The sequence below is a fragment of the Pteropus medius genome, unplaced genomic scaffold (genome assembly GCF_902729225.1).
Source record: "Pteropus medius unplaced genomic scaffold, Ma_sr-lr_union100, whole genome shotgun sequence".
NCBI classification, from domain to species: Eukaryota; Metazoa; Chordata; class Mammalia; order Chiroptera; family Pteropodidae; genus Pteropus; species Pteropus medius.
Genome location: NW_024340849.1, coordinates 25,030,089 through 25,049,969, shown reverse-complemented (window position 1 = coordinate 25,049,969; position 19,881 = coordinate 25,030,089).

The window sequence follows — 19,881 nt, the reverse complement described above, 5'->3', positions numbered from 1 at the left end:
AACTAATCATACTAATAGACTCTAAACCTGAATATTTGAAAGTAGAAACTGCATTTGACATTGATCATGGTCCCAAAGATGATGACAATGATGTTGGTGATGTCACTGATGAGGAATATGATGATGATGATGATAAATATTTACTGAATGTTCTTATTTACTGGCTCTATATTGCTATTTATTTAATAAGCATTTATTTACTCAAACTTTTATAAAACTCTGAAATATATAGTGTTATTTTTATGATTTTATAGAGAAAAGTAAAATTTGGAAAAGTTAAAATGTCAAACTCCAGAGTTCACTCCTTAATTACTATTCTGTTCTTTCGTAAAAATTTATCTCAACCAACTACCCAAATAGGACTCCGTTTCTTTATGTTTTATTTCAAAACATCATATAAGAATCTAATGAGTTAAAAACTAACCAATGGGTTGAGTGACTTTTAGTGAACTATCTCACCTGAGCAGTGCCAAGTAGCCAAGTCACTCTTTCTTTGTAATGGTCTCTTTCCACTCCCTAAGCACTAATCACTCCCTCCCCATCCCATTTCATCTCTTTTAATTGAAACTTTACCATTAGGTGTTGCCTTTTTTTTCCTTTCCATATTTAGAAATGCTGCCTTTTAGTTAGAATGTTTAGCCCATAATATTTGATGTAATTATTAATATGGTTGGATTTAAGTCTAGTTTTTATTTGTTTAGTTTGTGGCCTTTTTTTGTTGTTCATTTGTTTCCCTTTTCCTGCTTTCATTCAGATTATTTTAATATTTTTTATTATTTCATTTTTTTATAGCTCTTGCATTTTTAGCTCTGTTTTTATTATTTTTATTAGTGATTGCTCTAGGGATTATAATATACATCCTTAACATTTCCTGGAATATTTGGAGTTAGTATTTTACCACTTCATTTAAAATGTAGAAACTTTATTTTAGTTTAGAAACACATAGTTCCATTTAATGCCCATCTGGTATTGTTTATGCCATATATGTCATATGTATTATTTCTGTATATAACACCAGATGATGACTTTTGTTTTAATAGTCATTTATATTTTATAGAAATTAAAATTCTTATATATAACATATTTTTTTTTCATTCATTCCAAATTTTTTATTTCCTCCTGAAGATCTAAGTTTCCCTCTGATACCACTCCCCTTCACCCCAAGGAATATTTTTAGTATTTCTTCTGAGTAAGTTTGTTGTCACTAAATTGTGTTAGTTTTCTTTCACCTGCAAATACCTTCATTTTGCTTCTATTATTAAAGGATTTTTTCTCTGAATATAGAATTCATAATTAACAACTGTGTTTTTTTTTCTTTCAGAACTTTAAAATTAATGTTTCACTGTCTTCCTAGACTCTATAGTTTTCTGATGAGAAATCTATAGTCATTTTAATTCTTGTTCCTTGTAGGTGATGTATCATTTCTTTCCAAGCTAATTTCAAAATTTTACATTTATCATTGATTTTCAAACATTTAACTATGCTGTGATTAGACATGTCTTTATTTTTATTTATCCTGTTTGGATTTGATTGGCTTTTTTAATCTATAAAGTTATTTATAACCAAATATGAGAAGTTTTCATCAATCATTGTTCAAATAATTTTTCCGCTTTATTCCCCTTTCATTTGTTTCTGCAACTCTGCCTTCAACTACATGAGGTATTTTTATATTGTCTTATAGGTCCCTGAGGGTCCCATTCATTTTTTCAGCCTTTTTTTTCACTAATTTTCTTCAGATTTAATAGTTTTTAAAATCTAACTTCAGGGTCACTGATCCCTTTCTCTTCTTGTGTTACTTAGCCTACCTAGGTGATTTGTAATTTCATATTTTTCCCTTTAAAATATATTTGATTTCTGAGATTTTTCTATGTTCATTCATTACTTATATATTTTCTTTATTTCATTTAGCATTTTTTCATAGCTACTTCCTTGTCTGGTGATTCTATCATTATCTCACAGTTGGTATCTGTTGATTTTGCCCTTGAGAATGAGTCATAGTTTTTCAGTTCCTTGTATTTTGACTAATTTTAGATTATATTCTAGATATTGTGACTATCGAGTTGTAGAGATTCTGTATTCTATTCTAATCCTTCTAAACACAGATGATTTTTTAAAAAAATTTCCAAGCAATTAACTGAATTAGCTAAAACAGTAATATCTGCCTCATCTAGAGTAGGCAACTCAAGTACCAGTTGAATTCCATTATATGAAAGTTGCTTTAAATTTGCTTTGCTCATTCATGATACAGAGAATAGCCAGTTTTTGAATATAATTTATACACAGATTTAGGGGCTCTGCTTTTCTGCTTCTCTATTTTAAGATATTCCCCCAACCATAACATTCTGGTAGCTATGTTGACCCTGGACCTGTCCTCTGTTTCTTTAGATCAGGGGTCCCCAAACCCTGGGCCGTGGACCGGTATCAGTTTGTGACCTGTTAGGAACCAGGTCGCACAGCAGGAGGTGAGTGGCAGGCAAGCGAGTGACGCTCCATCTGTATTTGCAGCCTCTCCCCAGTGCTAGCATCTCTGCCTCAGCTCCACCTCAGATCTTCAGGATTTAGATTCTCATAGGAGCACAAGTCTCTCTTGCCAAAAAGGTTGGGGACTGCTGCTTTAGACCATAAAGACGACAGGTTTTCTATTAGAGTTTTAGTCACACTGAGCCTAGAAAACTCACTTCATTATGTCCTTGTCTTTAAAGTACATATTATCACCAAAATTAGTCTGTTTTTGTTCCTTTTCCAGAACCTCAGGTAATTGTTTTTGTATATCATTCAAGATTTATAATTGTCATCTGTGGTCTGTTAAAAGCTGACACAACCACACTTAAAGCAAAACTCTATTTCTCTTGTATTTGAATCATGTCTTCTTCTATTCCAGAGAATTAAGTGCAATTTCTCAGGGTGGAAAAATAAAATAAAATACAAACTTGCTTAGCAAATATTCTTTGAAATCTAATATTTATCCTCAGAATTTTGGTTTTAAATCTCAATGGATAGAAATTAACTTTCTTGATCATTTATTTTTGTGATGTTCTGTGGTGGTCTGTGTTTCTTACAGTGATGGATAATAGCATTTGTTTTAAAAGATGGAGGTACTAGGAAGAACAACTGTACATGAAAATAAATTATTGACATTGAAAAACATACCTATTTAAATGTATCAAAATATTTCCACTACACAAGTGAATATATGATGAAGTTAGAATTGAGTGATGGGGTCTGGAAATAATGAATAAAATAAAAACTATATGAAAAAAATTCATAAAAATGTGTTGACAAAAGAGGAGAGGAATTTACAAGTAACTCTAAGGATCCGCTTCTAGGTAAAATAAAATTAAGATATACAATGATAGATGTTTTGGGAGACAATCAAAACTTGTAAACAAAGTTCTCTTAGATATTTTCTAACAACAATTTTGATCTTAGAACATTAACGTAGATTTGGCTTGCAGGAAGATGGGGTAGAAAACAAGTATAAAGTCTTTTGCCTATGGACCTTAATAGTGACTAAGATGAAGAAAACACAATGTTTTTTACCACCATGATCTTTCTGGAGGACAAAAGTTGGGGGGGAAAGTAAAGAAGCAAAAGCAAAAGATTAAATGGTAAGGTAGAAACATTGCTATACTACAAATTAGGATAGTTTATACCCTGTTGACTTAACTTCTGTAACCAGTTACAAATGTTCACTTGAACAGTTGTCTTCATTTCCCTGAGTTGTATTTTCCTGTCTGAAAAATGATCATGTTGGACCATATACATTAAAAAGAAGAGAAATAAACTAATATTTATTGAACAACAGTACTCACTATTTCCTGGATACAATTTTTAGAAATGTGCCTGGGCATTTCTTTACTTATTTTGCCCTTAAAACAAATTTCTTTATTAAAAAAGATACTGTCTACGCCATTTTACACAAGAAAAGAGTAATACCAACAATCTAAATGATTTATTAAATTACCAACTAAGGAAAGGAGTCCCTGAAGGAGTTCATGTATGCTGATCATCGCTTCCTGAGTTCCTTCTTCCAAATGACTTTGTCCTCCTCCATTCTAGGCATAGCCACTTAGAATGAAATCACAATTATTAAGAAAAAATAAAGCTCGGATTGGTGAGCAGAAAAGATTTGTCTAGTATCTGTGGGCTTAGAATCACCTCAACTTAATATGATCTACAACCTCATGTATTTCTAATTCATTAAAATATTAAATAAGGCAGTATTTATCACTGGTAACTTTCTCAAATGTATATATTACCATTTGTCATTAGTCTGTTCTTTTCTTTCTCAGTCAATTCTTGGTTGAAAGGATTTTTTTTTTTTTAAATCCTGACTAGCTTTAAACTAATTTGCAAGTAAACTTTTATAAAATCCTATATTAAATGATGAATTAAAAATCAAATACATTTTATATAGTTTCTCTTTTTCATCAGTTCGTTTTGTGACCCTTCATCTGATGGAAGTTATGCTTCATGTATTCATCTCCCCCTTGCTTATAATTATAATAACATTATCATTTCTGCCTTCTCCCTCCTCATGCTCTGATTCTTTGCTGCATTTTATTATATTAAATTGGATAGTGATTTCTTAATTTGTCATTTCTCAGGCTTAAAGTTCTTTTAAAATGATTTTCAATAGAAATTTCTAAAAATTCCCTTTCATTCTAATAGCAGCTGATTTGCAAAAACTGAGTCCACTAACTGTATCCAAATAGGTTAGTGGCCTTTCTCACTTTGGGGTTTCAGTACACAAGGAAAACATTTAAAAATATATGAGATCAAATTTAGCAACTCTCCCATAGGCCCGTAAGTCTTTTAATATCACATTCGTTCTTTGTTTGTTTTTACTGTACACTAACAATTTTTTAATATGGTCTATTGTCCTATCTATTTTCTAAATTAAATAATTCTCAACAGGAAAATAAAAATGCTTGCTTTGATATTCAGGCCTGATGAGTGTCCCTGACAATTTCTGTCTAAGTTTGAAGCATTTCATTTCTATTTATTAGAAATATATCCAGAATTCAGGAGTTTCTCTCCTCTCTACCTTTTTACACTGTGCTCTACTGCCCATCCTCCCTCAATTCTTCTTTGTCCATTTTCCCTCTTTCAGTCTTTTCTGTCCTGGCCTTCAGACAAATGTGCACAGACTCATAGGACCTGGATGTGTGAAACTGAATGTGATGGTAGAGATGGGGAGATGTTGGGTTCAACAAGTTCAGGCTTCAGGTGTTTGGAAAGAGGAATCGGAACAGAAGCCTCTCTCTGGAGAAACGAATGAAAGTATAATCAAAGGAAGAGGGGAAATGAGAGAGAGAGAAGAAATGGGAGAAGAGAAGATGGAAAGAAGGATTTATGTTGTTTATTTTTTCGTCAGTTTAAGATGCAACCTGATGGGTAATAGAGAGGGATAGAACAACTGATTAGGAAAAAATAACTGGTAGATATTTACCTTTCTTGAGTAATCATAATTTCTCAGTTTGCTTGCTAATTGTTGTCATTTTTGTTTTGAGAAGCTACAGATTATTACAGATTATTAGAATCTGTATTATAGAATCTGTATTACAGATTATACAGATTCTATAGCAGAGAAGCTATAGAATATTAGAAGCACTTCTATCATTTGTATACAGGTATAAAGTGCATTTAAATTTCAATTCTGATTAAATAAAACAATCAGAAATTTTGTGCATCTGTGCCCTCATGCCTTCTATTAGTGGCATGCTGAAAGGTGAATATGTATCCCTTTAACTAGTTCTAAGACTTACGAAAATTTCATATTTTAAAGACAATCTCTTCAAATGGAAAAAAAATCAGGTGAAGTAAATATAACAGACTTAAAAATTATTTAAAGTAGTGTTTAATGCTAAATTCATTAACTGTATATAAATTAAATATGTATCCAAATATACATATATATTTGGAAATACATGTCTTACTCCATGTGATTATATATTTATAATGCTAAAATTTACTCAAAATGGAATATATAAAATTATTTGATTAAAAATGATTCTATCTACTCGAACAGCTTAGTAAATTAAAAAATTTAACTTCAAATGAAATTCAGAAGCAACCGTGATCTGTTTTCATCCTGTTTGTATGTAATCCCAAATCATCAACATATGAAGCTTTTTTATTTCTTATATTAACTTTCACAAAGAAAAAAGAAATAAAGTTACTTTTCATTTATGAGTTATCAGTTTTTCCTCTCTATTTTGACAAATAACATGACAGAAAAATTATTAAGTTTCTTATTTCACAATGTGACTTCTGTGTTTTATAATGTCAAAATAAAAGTCACTTTGTGAATCAAAGTTTTTAATCTCTTTTTTTTTCCCCTCAACCTCAAAAAATGTTTTGTCAGAAAACTGGTTTTGGTAAATACTTTTTTCTTCCCCTAATGACAGGTAAGTCCTTTTAAATGACTCATTACTAATTAGTTCAGAGCAACATTCCAAAAGAATATTTTATTTTTGGAACCTCGTTTTATTGATTTTCTGCTCCAGTAGCGTGACTAATGCACATCACAGTTAAAGCTCCACAAAATGTTTGTAGCTAAACCCCAAACCAGGCGATAATCACCTGATATTTACCTGGTTTCTTTACTACGTTATTGACCAAATCATTGGGCTCAATTCCTGAAAAGATTCTTGGCTTTTACAAAAATTCCCAATAATACTGGGTATTCCTCTCTGTCAAGATTATTTCTCTTGCAAATTCCCAAATTCAATCTCAAAATGAAATGAGATGGTATGGTTTTGGCTGTTCTTTGCTTTTTATTTTTGGTTCAGTGATGCCTGAAAGTCAAAATGAAACTGAAATACGGGCCCTTGGGAGCCCAAATGAGTAATTTAAATGAATATCAATGAATCCAGCTGGCTGAGTTTTAGCAGCATAAGCATTGTCAGAACCAGTCTTGAGAACCTACTTAGGACGGCAACTGGTTTCAAAGATCAAGGTGGAGAATAGCAAATTGCTTTTCCTACAACAAGCTGTGTCTATAGGATCCTTACACTCTGTGATTTTATTTCAAGCTTTTCATTTGCGGTCATATCTACTGAATAGTTTGGTCAAAAACATTCATTTTCAGAATTGCTGCTTACCTTACCACATGTCAAGAGAACCAGTATTTAAATGTACCATAGAAAAATATTTTGTTATGTTTCTTTATCCATATTTACTCTCAACTCAGTAAGAAAATCAGGATTGAAAAAAAAAAAAAATTTCCATGCCTTTTATTCAATTTACGTAACACAGAGAATGTTTCAATATAGGATATGCAGAAATAAAGTGAAGTTTATTCAAAATATAATGATTCTGGTAAAATAAAGTGTATACTTGTTGATTTTGCAATTGTAATACTGTGAATTTGGTAGTGGAAGGCAAGGTTGTTGATGGAACTCACTGGGAAAACTAGTGAAAGCTGTGGCTCCTTTCAAGAAAAATGTACATCATAGAAAAATATTCACCATTTCAGTAGATCATAGATTCGAGGTTAAAGAGCTGATTTTATAAAGAAAACTTTATTAATACTAGAATTATTTATAGTCTCCATTCTGCCAATAAGTTTTTCTTCAAATTCAATACTTGTTTTACTGACGTAAAACAATTTTTCAAAATTAAATATACTTTTGACTAATGAATATACCTCTTTATTCAGTGTTTCAGTATAGGGAAAATGAATCTATAGTATTTTGAGAGAGAAAATTTTATATCCAGCTGAATAATCTTGAATGAGTAAAGGCACTGAAAACACATGTTAAATGTGTAAATGTTTAAATAATCATCACATCACTCATTAATAAATTTTAAAAATATTACTTGAATACATGGACTAGGCCATAAGTTTCCAATCTTTCCCAGTAATGACACCTATTGTCTCAGTAATTTTTCACAGTGCCCTTACCAAAATATATGCCTAATAGGTAAGATTCAAATAATTTAAGTATTTATGCTTTAAAACTTAGAGGTATCTGAAGAAATAATGCACAGAAATTGAAAGAAATACTAATATTTTTAGTTCACTATTAAATAAGCACCATTACTTATTAATGGTATGTTTGCACATATTGGGCACTGTGTAACTTTTCAAACATTGGAATCAGATGTACCACAATACTTATTTTCAGTAGAATCATAATTGTTTGTAATATTTGCTTTTTATCACAGCATCTCCACCACAAAAAAAGTTTTACAAATATGTATACGATCTCATGTTGAAACTGTGAACTACCTCAAGCTGACAGTGTTTAATAAATGGTACCGTTTCCCTCAAAAATGTGAAATAACTAAGGTGTCCCTGTGAGCTAGCTGTGGCACCCTGGGCAAGAGATCATGCAGTTTTGTAAACAAAGCTTTTTAAAAAATGAGTGCAGAAAAAAATTATGGACTAAAAAATGTAGAGTCATGTTGTAAACAAACAAAGAATTATCCCTTATTAATATAGATACCAAATTCAGTTGTATCATTAGGTTTAGGCTTGTTAAGATGTATTCTTCAGTATAGAAGTAAAATGTGAGGGAGGAGGATGATTAACATCTTCTTTTCAGTCTGATTTTTTTTTTTTATTTTGTACTTTGTAAATGTGAAAAGAATATTAGATAACTTTTATAAGACAAATAAATATTATTTTTAAAGAACTCCATGTATCCAACATTGCATAAACCAATGTTTAAACATGTGCAAAAAAAAAAAATTCCAAGAGTAAATAGACTGATACTTTAAAATGTAATTCTTCCCCTGTGGTAAGCTGTGGGTAAGAGAAATATTTTTTTTTAATTTATTCTTTCCATATTTCCAAGATTTTAATAATCTGCATATATTCCTTATATTTCTTTTTAAAAAATGGTACTGGGAAAACATTAATAATATAAAATATTTTTAATTAACTGGTATTAATAATAAACATTTGCTGGAAAACAATGATGATTATAAAAGAATCAAAAAAAAATAGCTTAAAGGGTAAATCAATTTATGGACAAAACCTCAAGCATAGGGAAAGCATTAATATTATTACATTGTCTGTGGTATTTTCTTGATTTTGTTTGTGGAAACTAACTTTAAAATTGTGTATTTCATAATTTTTCTTAAGGCTTAGAAATGCCTTTGAAAATGAAAAATAACATGCATAAAAGTGTTCTGTTGTACAAAATAATATGTAGATATGAGGTGTTATTTTTTTGTACAATAACAATTTTCGAAATATGCCATTAACCTCAGGTGTTAAGATAACAGAAGTGTGCAATCCCCCTGTCGTCAGGCAAGGCTTGTTATACCGTGTAGAGACAAAAACCTGAATCAATCTCTAAGAGGACAATTTTATAGTTTCTTCAAATTTTAAAATTTCAAGGCTTAAATTTTGCCCAAATATATATTCCAAATATCCCTTTGGCCAACAAATACTACATTCTACTTGTTATGCCTTGTGGTCTCATTATAATATACTGTTTCTCATCTGAGGATGCTATGAAGATATTCATAGAATTATATAATGAGACAATTATTTTCATCAAACTATTTATAAAAATGTTTGCTTTTAATATATAGTCAATTAAACTAATGTGAAAGAGACATGAGGAATTTCAGAAGGGTCAACTGTTAAGTCTTCAGATTTGCATCTAAGTAAAAGGAGTTTGGACATACAAATAGAAATCAAATATTGTTTTTCTTTTTGCTCATGTGGCTTAATCTCTTATACTGTTTTTCTTTATTTGATGTCATAATGTAAGTAATGTTTTCTACATAATTTTATTTTAGCTTTGACGTTTTTCCCTGTGTGCTTCTAATTTCATTTCCAACTGTGGATTGTTTTCCACCAATCAGTGTATATGACATGAATGAGGGTTTCTTAAAATTGGTTTCTACTTTTTTTGAACAACATGGACACATTAGCTGGCAATTAGTCTAAATTCTACCCTCATCCTCTAGTCCCCTTATCTCATCTTCTCTTCATGGAGACATTAATTATCTGTTGGACCAAAATTGAAAGCAAAAGAAATAAAAATAATAACTACAAAAATTGCTAGTGAACCACAATGAAATCATTCATTTATTGTAATATTTGTTAAAGATATATAGCTTGTTTAATGATATTTTCTTTATTCTTATAATTATCTTCTATTGATTCGATAGTGATAGTACAAAGTTAATAGGAGTTAGTTTATTCCCTAAATTAAAAAATAAAATACTATAGCCACATAATTTTCAAATAAAAATGTATTATTTCCAGGCATATTTATCTTTGATTATCTGGAAAATAATTCCACTGATAATTATTATTTTCATTAATACAAGTGCTGTTTGCTTTAAATATGCTTTGACATTATTATATTATTGAAACCATGATAGACTTTGCTCAGCCAATATTATTATTTTAATTCTCCGGAAGAAAATATAAGGTTAGAAAATTTAAATATCTTCTCAGGAATCTCATGACCTACAGTGCATTCAAGTGTTAGTTGGCCTTTAGCATAGCAGCCAGAATTGAACAAAAAATTCATTAGGTATATTTTAATTGTTTGTTTACAATCTATTTTCCCTTATTGGTTTTTAAGTTCCAAGAAGGAACAAGACGCATGTGCATTTCATGAATTAATAGCAAATAATGACATGTATAGGGAGTACATAATAAATATATTTTGAATCGACCAATAAAAGGTTCTAATTGGTGATCTGAATGTTTATTTTGCTATCCCACCACACCCTCACCTAAAGAGTAACACATCATACCCACAGACAGTTTACACCCCTTCCCACTCCAATTTATGAAAAGTCTGGAGACTATAGGACCATAGTGTTAAATTAATACCAGTCAACTCTGTTCCTTTCCATTCTGGCATGAGTCACCTTACATCTCATCTTTTATGATTTACTTCTAATTCTGCCTCGGATCAGCAAATGTCAGAGACATATTAGTCAGGGTCTGCAACTGTGCTGATGTCCAATGGGCAACATTCTGACTGATGTCATCAATGGGAGGAAAACATACTTACAAGCCACCCACAGCAGCCATGGAAGGATATAGACTGCAGCCTCCACCTCATGCTCACCATAGGAGACCAAAGAACATTCTAAACCACATCACTGAGGTTCTGGTTTTGCATTTTGCCTACTGCAGTAGATTGGGAAGGTCACAGTTATCTCTCTGAATTAGATCCTCACCTATAAAATGAGGTTAAAAACGGCTATACTTATAATCAGAAGGCTAATCAAATCAAGTATTTGTGAGATAAAATGCAACATTATGTACAAATCCAATGCTATTATTTATTATTTGGAATTTTTCCTCCAAGTTCATAAGTGAGAATGGTGTGCAGTTGTCTTTCTGTGGGATGTGTCTCTTTGTGTGTATATAAAAATACTGTATACAGTATATGTATAATTTTTTAATTAACTTTAAACTATCAGAAATGAATTGATGAGATCTTTGTAATCTTGTCTATGCCCTAGAGTAATTTAAATGGTTTGGAAATTATTTTAGAAAATTAGAACTCATTTTAAATCTTCCTGGGTTTGGTGTCATTAAAATGCCAATTATTTAATAAAACTTTTCTACAGTTCTTTTAAAAATCTATTTTAGGTTTTTTTACCTCTTCTTGAGGCACTTTATTTATATTTTTATAAAAATATCTATTAGTATAAACTATAATTTATATAAATTCACATGTAATCTTTTGTAATTCAAATGATATTTTTAGATAGATGTATAAATCACACACATACACATATATCTTTTATAATTGGGATCTACTTATATTGTCTCTTTGAAAACCAAGTTTTATTAAATATACTTTTATTTCATTATTCAATTCATTAATTTAAAATTTTGGTACTAATAGTATCCTATTATTTTATTTTGGTTAATATAGTTCTTCTATTTATAGTGGCTTATGTTGAAGACTTAACATATTTAATTTCACTCTTTTTTACTTAATAACAATTTATAAGGTTACACATTTTCCTCTGATTAAACCTTTAGTGAAATCTCTCAATTTTGATACTTAACAAATAGGTTATTTTGAAGAAAGAAGTGGTTAAAGTTATTTAGTGATTTTTTTGGTTGTTGTTCATTTCTATCTGTGCAATATCATGGGCTGAGACTTTAGATTATCAGTTCTCTAGCTTCAAGAATGTATTGAGATTTTCAATTTGACCAAGTACATGACCGATTTTAAATCTTTCATATACACAAAGTAATATACCTTTATTTATTGTTGACTATAAAGTAGTTGCAGCTAATAGAGTGCATTGGTTCTGCAATTCTATATACACATATTTATGTTCTTACTCTTAAGTCTTTTTAATTCTTATAGAAATAAATTAAACTTTTCACCATGATTATGGTTCTATCAATTTTCCTTACATTTCAAAGATATTTTGCCACCTATATTTTATTGATATTTTGTCTGGGCTATATTATTCACTGTCTTCATTATAAATATTAAGATTATTATAACATATATGTATTACTTTCATTCCTAAACTATCGTCTTTACTTCTAAAAAAAATTGTAATTTCTTTTTTCTGTCGAAACTACTTAGTTCATCTTATGGCTAAGATTTGCTTCTTAGAAATCCATTCATTTCAATATCATCCTTCCTAGACCAGCCGATATTTTTCACATTAGTCCAACACAATGTTCCAAACCAGGACATTTTTCTCCCGTTCTCATATACTCTGCTTCTAGTCTGTATATAATTGTAAATATCCAATACACTGATGAGTTCCATTACTCACCCTTGCTATCTAACCTGAGTCAGACCTTTATCTACTTTTCTCAACCATTTTATTCATCTCTTTCTGTCCCATTCTCATGTTAGATATTCCAAATTTCCTCCAATCTTTTCAGTCATAAACCAATCTTTGAAACATTTACTGTTAGATATCTCAACTTCTAAACTTACTGAGGCTATTTATACCATTCAAAATGAGTTTCTTTTATTTTCATCTTGTCCACTTAAAAATCTTAGCATATGTATTACCTTTGACTCTTTCCATTCTTGCTACTTCAAAGGAGAAATGGCTTTTCTACTTCCACAGTCGACTTCTTTGTGCATTTCTTTTTCCTTTCAAGCATTTGCCCCTTCTGATTCATTGTAAATCTCTTCATATCCACTGGATCTTTTTATTAGTATGCTCAGAATTTATAATCTAAATTTTGCTTTATTGCATATTACTGTTTTATATCCTATTTTTTCATTGTTTATTTGTACTTGGTATATTTTATCATTTGATTAAAAACTACTTCTGACATTCTCATCACTAGGATGTCAAGATTAGAACACTGTTTGTACTAAATTCCCTACTTAATCAAATTACTCAAATTTACACTTCTTTAAGCAGACTCTGTCTCATATCTGTACTTTCTACCTTGGCCCTTCTTTTGTCTTTAATCCAATAAAACCTTTCCTGGCTGTAGCAAAATATATTTTAAAAGAATATTCAATTAAAAGTCATAAAACCGGAAATCAAAATACTCTCTGCTTAACACAATTTGTGATTGTGTCCAATTACTTTTTTATGAAACAAAAATAGCAATAACTGCAATATTATATTAGGTCTTTGAGAGGGACTTTAAAAGAATAAAATGCTATAGAAATATGTTATTATTTTCTAACATGACTACTTTTTTAGTTAGTTGTCCATTGTTTTAAAATATGTGTGGAGTATATGTGTCTGTATCCACCTTGTCGATAAAACATTTGGAGTGATACCATGTCTCGTAAATTCTTCAGCAATATTCTCTCAGCCTGACTTACATGAATGACACATCAGTTTCATAAACTTTTTTTCTTAGTAGACTCTTCCATCTCTCCACACACACACCAACCTAGATTTATCACTGTATTCATCAAACTATGTGCAATTATCTGTTCATAGATCTATTTTCCATACCAGATTGGAGCTTCCTGAAGACCAAAAACAAAACCAAAAATAAAATAAAACAACAAAACAAAACAAAAACATGTTTTATTCAATTTGCAAGTGAAAAAAGTAAGTGACAAACATATACATTGACTGACCTTTAACAAAGCCATAGCCACTCTTCCAGTGTTGTCTACCCCTAAGAATAAAGGCTGTCACTTGGGAAATGAAGCACTTTCTCCACCAACATGGTACTAAACTGATTATCTCCTTGAATTCTGCTTTCTCCTTGAGCACAATTACTACTTTTGTCTCATTCTCCCACTGATGATCTGAGCTAAAATAAACAAAACTAGGATTTTTTTTAATATACTTTTTTCATTTTAACACCTAAATAATAGAACTGCTTCTCCCTCAAAAACAAAATGAAAGAGAACATAAATACACAAACAAAAGCAAGGAAAACATTTCCTTGTAGCTCAACAGCCACTGAAATTGTATATGAATGAATAAAACTCTGCTGGAGGGTACATAGATTTTTTTTTTCTTTTTATCTTGTTTCCTTTTGTGTATTTTACAAATTGTTCAAGGCCCTGTGCGCCCAGTTTTTGAGAGGAGAGGAAAAAGTTTGAGTCCTTTCCAAAGCTTCATATTAGAGTAGGGAGAGCCTACCAGGATATTTCTTCAGCTAAATTTCCTTCATATTTGGCCAACGGGGGGTGCACTTTCCCTGGGCTCTGACAATCCAGTTTGTAAGGCTGTTTGTGGCAGCTGAGGTTCAAAAACAAAGCTATCGGTAGAAAAATAACCGAAAGTTTCAAAGGCAAAAGCTGCCGTCTGAAGTTTTCTAACAATTCTGTAGGAAGTAGTGAGGGAGTAATGCTGAGAATACCCTGCAAATTATACAAAGGAGACTTGAAAAGCTCTAACATGTCAGTTTTCAAAAGTCCTCTTGAGGCTGAGAGACTGTGAAATTCTCATGTATGTTGATTTATGCAGTGATTTACTTTGACCCCAGGGAAAGCTGCTTTATGGTTTGCCTACCTACCTTCCCACCTATCTGCAGGAATCACCAAACAAATGTGCAAAGGAAAAATGAATGAAGAAAAAAGGAAAGCAATCATAAAAATAATAACTACCCAATTCAAAAGTTAAAATATATTTTTCTTTGTCTCTGAACCTTCCATGCACAGTGGGCTATATATTCTATCATAAACTTTGTTCAAAGCTAAATATTTTTCTATGTGTGTGTAAACAATTAGGTCTTAAAAAAAAAAAAGAAGAAGACATGGACAAAATGAATGTTTTAGTAGACATTGAGAAGGGTATTTTGCCTGGACGATATCCCCCTATCCTCTTGGCCTAGATAAATCTTAACCATTTTTCAAGCCCTGTCTAATTTACCTATTTTGTAGAATATTTTCTGAGCACTGCAGTTCACAATTTGGCCATCTTCAAAGTCCCTATATGGCCTATTATCTGAAACATATTTTGAAAATTAATCAAATTATGACTAGTTGACATTAACTGCACTTTTTGTCTGCTATTTAAAAATTTTGACTGTGACTTACAGCGATAATTACATTTTACGACTTCTTAGCCATAGGACTTAAATTTCTATGAAAGAGTCTGACTCCATTTTTTGGTCTTTGATTACCAGCAGTTTATAAGCCTCACTTTTCTCTCCTCCTCATTCTACCCTACATCTGGGCACACTGATAAGAATGGCTAGGTGCTCCCTCCCTTTGTGCCAGCAGGAAATTCAAATCATGTAAACTCCTGCTCACACATGGGAACCTTCACTCAGGCCCCACCCAGCCATTTTATACCAGCCTAAGAGGCCTGTTCTTGTCTTCTCAGGAAGCCTCATTTAAGTTATAAACTTTTCCTATTCTCTTAGTATATGTTTGAAGACATCAGTCCTCATGTCTGAAAAACAAACAAAAAAAATTTTGCATTGTTTATCCTCTCTATGTAGAGTGATTCCAACACCTTCTCTGGTATCTAGTATGAGGGCTATGCCTACAGAGTGCTCAATATTACTTTTAAATACCTGACTGAATGATTTTCACCCTCTTCATTTTTCTTTAGCAAGCTGGAACTCAAATTGTGGGGAGAGTATTAGCCAGATATTTATCCCATGCCTCAGGTAACCCAGCTGCTAAATGTATAACCAAAATAGTCTTTTGATCTTCTATTTGAAATGGATCATATAATGAATGGTAGAAATTAGGGGAATATAATCAAAATATGGGCTTCTTGGTATGATACTAACTTCAGTGCCTATGCCTCGGACCAGGGTCTTCAGGTATCAGTATATGCTCAACACATCCTGATGCTCCTTGCTCACCTCATCAGACACTCTCACTTTGATCTTACACTTGGCATCTGAATCTTTCAGTCAGCATTCCCAGAAGACATCGGCAATCAGTTCAAGAGCCATGAGATAAAAAATGTTTTTGCCATCCTGGGCATAGTCTCAATTTTGATTGTAATGAAAATAACTTTGTATGCAAGAGTGAAGACACACGGGATGGAGATTGCGACTGCTCGCTTGTCCACTGCAAAAATGTATCTATCAATAGTCATTCTTTATACTTTTTGTCACTTAAAGATATTTAATCTATACTTGTGTTATTTGTGTTATGTACAACCTATCTCTTTTGAAAATAATTTGATGTGTCCCTAGTATTATTATTTTGGGGAGAGATCTTCACCAACAACCTCATGAGTTTGACAAGTCAATTGAATTCAACATACATGGCTGCTGAGAATGACAGAAGTCACGACTTGCCTCAGATCAAACAGATAACTTTCTGGTCTTTGGTCCTTAGGCTTTCCATTACATAGAGCTGCATTCTCAGCACTAATGTCAATATAGAAAGTAAGGTATAAGATATACACAAGATGTCTGATATGTAAATGATATGGAAAAAATAAGTCATAGAGTTACTTATGTTCTGTTCATAAGGTGTTCATGTCATCCAGACCCTGTTGATGTGAGTACCTTCATCAGCTAACTCAGTGCTTAGCATAAATTTTAGTAAGTCTCTGTTGAACAGAATGAGGATGTCTTGTGGAAAACAAAAACAAACCCTATACAAAGATTTATATTGGAGACAAGTTCCGTCCTGTAAGGAAATGTGTGTGTGCGCGCGCGCGCGCGCGTGTGTGTGTGTTTGTATTTCTTTTTCAGGAAGCTACAGAATTAAAATAGAAGGAAGGATGAAGAGAAGGAGAGGAAGAGCAAGCAAGAGGAAGAGAGTAAGAGAGAATAAAAGAGGAAGGTGTAATGGGAAAGTTTGTAGTGGTTTTGTTTTGCTAATACTCATACAAACCTCTTCCTCTGAGTTACCTATGTGAGAGAGATTCACGCAATAACTGAAGTAATCCTAAAGCAAACAAAACAAAAAATAAGCAACAAACAAAACACGCAAGTATTTTTGATCCAGGACACTTAATAACTTAATATAAATAGATTTCACAATAACCAATGGAAGTTGACATGCTATTTATTTCTGGGATAGGAAGTTTATCTGACTGGTAAATTTGTTGACAGGGTTATGCAATCATTTTAGATTAGATAAATCAACTCAAATGATTGGCAGTGTTTTCTGGTAATGTGTTAAACCAAGTTCTGGGTAAACATTACCCTTAGACTTATACCAACTCTTTGGGGCTACAAATAGAAAAGCAGATACCAACTCCCTCTTAGCTATTGCTCTTGGTAACCAACCATCTTTCCTCCTTTACACTGAGCTCATCTGGCCACCGTCCACTGCCCCCGGCTAGAAACTGTTTTCTCTGCTCCATGCATGCACTGGACTGGTTCATACTTTAGAGCAGTTGGTTAATGATAATGATAATGATTTAGATTCCAGTGGGCAGTAAATATAAAATATTTGATCGTTAAGTGGCTTTGTATATGCAGAAGATTGTTTATTAACTGTGTAGGGAGGAAAGGCAATTTAAGCATGCTAAAAAAGTATAAGCAAAGAAAGTGAGAACAGAAAATGATAAGGCAATGCATTTTATTCCCAGAATGTAAAGAGTAGGGGGTGGGAGGAAAAAAGAATAAAAAACTTGATATCTTGAAAGAAAAACTACATGTATGATATAAATATGATAAAGCCAACACATTTCAAAATATTGCAAGGAATTTATCACAGACCTATTCTTGGATCAATGTTTTGACAATAATAAAGGCAGGAATGTTGAATTTATCAGTCATAATCATTAAATTATGACCTCTTTATTTACAATAAAAAGTATATATTTTTAAAACTACAATTATCCAGACTTGTGTTTTGTTGTCTTAACCATAGAAAGATTATATTTGCAGAAGATATTCGATCAAGTAATAAGTCAAACATGGCTGATTTAGAAAAATCAAAAAAATAAAAACTAACCAAATAAACCAAATTCTTGATCTTGATAACCATATCTAAAATGTTGAAATATAAAGTTAGAAATAGTATGTTTTTACTTTTTCTGTATTTGGCTTCGCTTCCTAATGTAACTCTAACATCCCTTAGCACATGGTTGTGTTTCACACACGCAGTATCTCCAGGGCCGGTCTCTGTACCTTACATGAAGGATATGCTCAGTAAATGTCTGTAGGTGACAATGCTGTCAGATATGACTCTTTAGGATTAAGTTTACTAATAGTTTCAGGACTGCAAGGATTTCAGTCATCATTAATTTAGAGGATGTGGCAGCTTTAGGGAAAACTCTTCTGCACCTAAAGGAACCAGCCTTTACTCAGGATATAACCTCTTGACCCAGCGATATTGCTATATATTTTCAGAGAAGGGTTTTAAAACTAACTTTGCTATTTCAGAATTCCAAAGTAAAAACTCAGAGAAACATTTGATTTTAAGGCCCCATCTTCCAGACCTTACTCAGAACCCACCAATTAGGGATGTTCAAGGGCATTTGCATCTGTCTAAGCTATTAGTTTTCAAAATACAGTGCTTCTCAGAAATGCAGATAACTGAGTCTACTGCCAGAGATCAAAGGAATCTGCCCTAGATTAATTGGATGTAATTCATGCTGAAACAAAAAGCTCCTTTAAATCAACTGGGCAATTAAGAAGTAAGATATTGTTCACCCCAAAATTCTGATTTAACTGGCATGGGGAGCCCCCATGCTATCATATTTTTAAAAGTCTGTGAGTGGTTCTAAAGCATAGTGAGGGCTGAGAATATTTTGAGTCCTCCTTGAATGTCCATACCTTCTGAGAGCCAGCAGTATCTTTAAGAAAAAGTTTAATTACTAAAATAGCAAAATCTATCTCTGTGGAGTCAACATCCTTAATTGGGTATGTACTTAAATAATGAAAGACAACTTCCTGGAGAGGGGCTGCTGAGGTATAATATTCCCCCACGAGAAAACAGCCTGGAGAAACTAGTCTCTGATAATGTAAGGCCCGAGGAACAACTGTGACTGTTGACCTTGATCTAACCACAGCTCTACCCTCTCTGGCCATCACTGAATGAATCGAGGTTTGCTAACCACACCCCTGACCTCCCTACATTCTGTGGTCTCTGTCTTCAGGGTCTCTTCTTTGCACGACTCCAGAAGTACCATTAAATTATGCAGCACCAGAGGTTCTGCTCAGGCAGTCATCTTTTTTTTTCTACCTCCTATACCAGTCCCCTCAAGCTTTTATTTTCTAATCCTGAAATCCTTAGCAGGTCTCATAGGCTACTGTGCCCATCTTGTCTGAGGTCAGGGCCTGGTCCACCAGGGAAGGGAAAGCTGATCACTCTTTGCCTCTTCTTCTAACTCTACTTGGCCTACCATAAATCAGGTTATCACTCCTTTACACCTGAATCACTGCTAGAGAATCTCAATCTTGTCCCTTTGACTTCAATTTGTTTTCCAATGTACTCCTTTCTCATTAGTCAAACTTATTAAAATGCCACCTTTTATTATATCTGTAGCTTTCTCAAAATTTACTGAGGCCCCATACTCCTATATATGATAAAGTCACACTCTCTTTTTAGCCTGAGA